This window comes from Ambystoma mexicanum, chromosome 6q (assembly GCF_040938575.1).
Source record: "Ambystoma mexicanum isolate Mex_15411 chromosome 6q, UKY_AmexF1_1, whole genome shotgun sequence".
In the NCBI taxonomy this organism is placed as follows: Eukaryota; Metazoa; Chordata; class Amphibia; order Caudata; family Ambystomatidae; genus Ambystoma; species Ambystoma mexicanum.
In genome coordinates this window covers 1,628,548,149-1,628,551,919 of record NC_090937.1, presented here as the reverse complement: position 1 = coordinate 1,628,551,919, position 3,771 = coordinate 1,628,548,149, and the positions used below count along the sequence as shown (strand labels likewise).

At 50.1% G+C, this 3,771-nt stretch overlaps 2 non-coding genes across 2 annotated transcripts; both read right to left on the bottom strand.

Moving 5' to 3' along the window:
* TRNAG-UCC (transfer RNA glycine (anticodon UCC)) lies at positions 1 to 72 on the bottom strand. Its single transcript has one exon. It is a non-coding gene; the product is annotated as a tRNA-Gly (tRNA).
* A 1,185-nt stretch (positions 73 to 1,257) lies between these two features.
* TRNAG-UCC (transfer RNA glycine (anticodon UCC)) lies at positions 1,258 to 1,329 on the bottom strand. The gene has a single exon. It is a non-coding gene; the product is annotated as a tRNA-Gly (tRNA).
* Positions 1,330 to 3,771: the final 2,442 nt, after the last annotated feature.

The window sequence follows — 3,771 nt, the reverse complement described above, 5'->3', positions numbered from 1 at the left end:
TGCGTTGGCCGGGAATCGAACCCGGGTCAACTGCTTGGAAGGCAGCTATGCTCACCACTATACCACCAACGCCTGCCTGTCTGGGCTATCTGATGGAGCGGCCCTTAGAAATAAGAATAAGTCATTGGCTGGGAATGAAAAAAGCTTGCGTTTGACGCAGAAGCAGTTCGCATCATGAGGTCTTGCCGGTCAGCCCAACATTTCCCCGGGACCCCTTAAAAAAGGAGCTTGGTTTTAAGTTTGGTTTGATTGAACAGTACATTTTGTTGGCTGGGCTGGGACCCTCTCCTATTTAGCGCAAGAGTGGAACGAGGCAGCAAGTTCAAGGAATGACATTGCATCCAGGCACTTACAGCTCTTTGTGCCCTAATGCCATGACACAAAAACATAATTTGAAAAAAGTTAGCAGAGGATGGTTTCGATCCATCGACCTCTGGGTTATGGGCCCAGCACGCTTCCGCTGCGCCACTCTGCTGGTTGGAGAACAAGAGCTTTTCTGGGCTTTTACAGCCTACAAACCGACAACCCTAGACCCAGTTTCGAGTGAAGCGGGCAGTAGGCCTTACAAAGCCAAACAACCTGCAACCACGCACTCCCATCCCATGGCCTTTTGCAGACAGGCCTCATTTCTCTAGCTCACACCCTAACTGCCAACACCCCTTCCCCTTCTCTCTCTGTCTCTCTCTCTCTGTCTCTCTCTCTCATTCTCTCTCTCTCGCAAATAGATACTTTACTTCCCAGGTGCAACAAAACAAGCCTTCTCGAGCTGGCAGATATGGGAAGGAAGGAAGGAAGGGCCAGTTTGGAAACTCAACTCAATTACCATAAATCCCCTGCTAAGGACTATGGGAGGGAGGAATGAAGGAACTTTGCTTCAGGGAAAGGGCTGCTGCTGCTTCAGCATGTGAGGAGCGCAGCCACACGTTTCACCTTCTTCAGTATGTTGGTTTACAGGATGAGAGAGATCCTGAAACCTCACTCTAATAGGCTGAGGTGCTGTGCTCGGTGGCCTGCTGGGACCAAGGCCCGTCAGGGCAAGGCGAATAGGCCTTTGTCAGGCCTTCGTCAGGGCTTTGTCGGGGAGGGGCCAGGAGCCCTGCTCGCTTCAATCCCCTCACCGATAGACAGTTGCAGAAACTAGGATGCAAGAACCTTTCCTGGATGGGGTTTTGATTTTCACGAAAAGTGTGTCAGCTTTGCTTTCAGCATGAGTCTGATTTCCAAAAAATGCATTTTGAACAATTTAAAGATTTGATCTGCGTTGGCCGGGAATCGAACCCGGGTCAACTGCTTGGAAGGCAGCTATGCTCACCACTATACCACCAACGCCTGCCTGTCTGGGCTATCTGATGGAGCGGCCCTTAGAAATAAGAATAAGTCATTGGCTGGGAATGAAAAAAGCTTGCGTTTGACGCAGAAGCAGTTCGCATCATGAGGTCTTGCCGGTCAGCCCAACATTTCCCCGGGACCCCTTAAAAAAGGAGCTTGGTTTTAAGTTTGGTTTGATTGAACAGTACATTTTGTTGGCTGGGCTGGGACCCTCTCCTATTTAGCGCAAGAGTGGAACGAGGCAGCAAGTTCAAGGAATGACATTGCATCCAGGCACTTACAGCTCTTTGTGCCCTAATGCCATGACACAAAAACATAATTTGAAAAAAGTTAGCAGAGGATGGTTTCGATCCATCGACCTCTGGGTTATGGGCCCAGCACGCTTCCGCTGCGCCACTCTGCTGGTTGGAGAACAAGAGCTTTTCTGGGCTTTTACAGCCTACAAACCGACAACCCTAGACCCAGTTTCGAGTGAAGCGGGCAGTAGGCCTTACAAAGCCAAACAACCTGCAACCACGCACTCCCATCCCATGGCCTTTTGCAGACAGGCCTCATTTCTCTAGCTCACACCCTAACTGCCAACACCCCTTCCCCTTCTCTCTCTGTCTCTCTCTCTCTGTCTCTCTCTCTCATTCTCTCTCTCTCGCAAATAGATACTTTACTTCCCAGGTGCAACAAAACAAGCCTTCTCGAGCTGGCAGATATGGGAAGGAAGGAAGGAAGGGCCAGTTTGGAAACTCAACTCAATTACCATAAATCCCCTGCTAAGGGTTATGGGAGGGAGGAATGAAGGAACTTTGCTTCAGGGAAAGGGCTGCTGCTGCTTCAGCATGTGAGGAGCGCAGCCACAGGTTTCACCTTCTTCAGTATGTTGGTTTACAGGATGAGAGAGATCCTGAAACCTCACTCTAATAGGCTGAGGTGCTGTGCTCGGTGGCCTGCTGGGACCAAGGCCCGTCAGGGCAAGGCGAATAGGCCTTTGTCAGGCCTTCGTCAGGGCTTTGTCGGGGAGGGGCCAGGAGCCCTGCTCGCTTCAATCCCCTCACCGATAGACAGTTGCAGAAACTAGGATGCAAGAACCTTTCCTGGATGGGGTTTTGATTTTCACGAAAAGTGTGTCAGCTTTGCTTTCAGCATGAGTCTGATTTCCAAAAAATGCATTTTGAACAATTTAAAGATTTGATCTGCGTTGGCCGGGAATAGAACCCGGGTCAACTGCTTGGAAGGCAGCTATGCTCACCACTATACCACCAACGCCTGCCTGTCTGGGCTATCTGATGGAGCGGCCCTTAGAAATAAGAATAAGTCATTGGCTGGGAATGAAAAAAGCTTGCGTTTGACGCAGAAGCAGTTCGCATCATGAGGTCTTGCCGGTCAGCCCAACATTTCCCCGGGACCCCTTAAAAAAGGAGCTTGGTTTTAAGTTTGGTTTGATTGAACAGTACATTTTGTTGGCTGGGCTGGGACCCTCTCCTATTTAGCGCAAGAGTGGAACGAGGCAGCAAGTTCAAGGAATGACATTGCATCCAGGCACTTACAGCTCTTTGTGCCCTAATGCCATGACACAAAAACATAATTTGAAAAAAGTTAGCAGAGGATGGTTTCGATCCATCGACCTCTGGGTTATGGGCCCAGCACGCTTCCGCTGCGCCACTCTGCTGGTTGGAGAACAAGAGCTTTTCTGGGCTTTTACAGCCTACAAACCGACAACCCTAGACCCAGTTTCGAGTGAAGCGGGCAGTAGGCCTTACAAAGCCAAACAACCTGCAACCACGCACTCCCATCCCATGGCCTTTTGCAGACAGGCCTCATTTCTATAGCTCACACCCTAACTGCCAACACCCCTTCCCCTTCTCTCTCTGTCTCTCTCTCTCTGTCTCTCTCTCTCATTCTCTCTCTCTCGCAAATAGATACTTTACTTCCCAGGTGCAACAAAACAAGCCTTCTCGAGCTGGCAGATATGGGAAGGAAGGAAGGAAGGGCCAGTTTGGAAACTCAACTCAATTACCATAAATCCCCTGCTAAGGGTTATGGGAGGGAGGAATGAAGGAACTTTGCTTCAGGGAAAGGGCTGCTGCTGCTTCAGCATGTGAGGAGCGCAGCCACACGTTTCACCTTCTTCAGTATGTTGGTTTACAGGATGAGAGAGATCCTGAAACCTCACTCTAATAGGCTGAGGTGCTGTGCTCGGTGGCCTGCTGGGACCAAGGCCCGTCAGGGCAAGGCGAATAGGCCTTTGTCAGGCCTTCGTCAGGGCTTTGTCGGGGAGGGGCCAGGAGCCCTGCTCGCTTCAATCCCCTCACCGATAGACAGTTGCAGAAACTAGGATGCAAGAACCTTTCCTGGATGGGGTTTTGATTTTCACGAAAAGTGTGTCAGCTTTGCTTTCAGCATGAGTCTGATTTCCAAAAAATGCATTTTGAACAATTTAAAGATTTGATC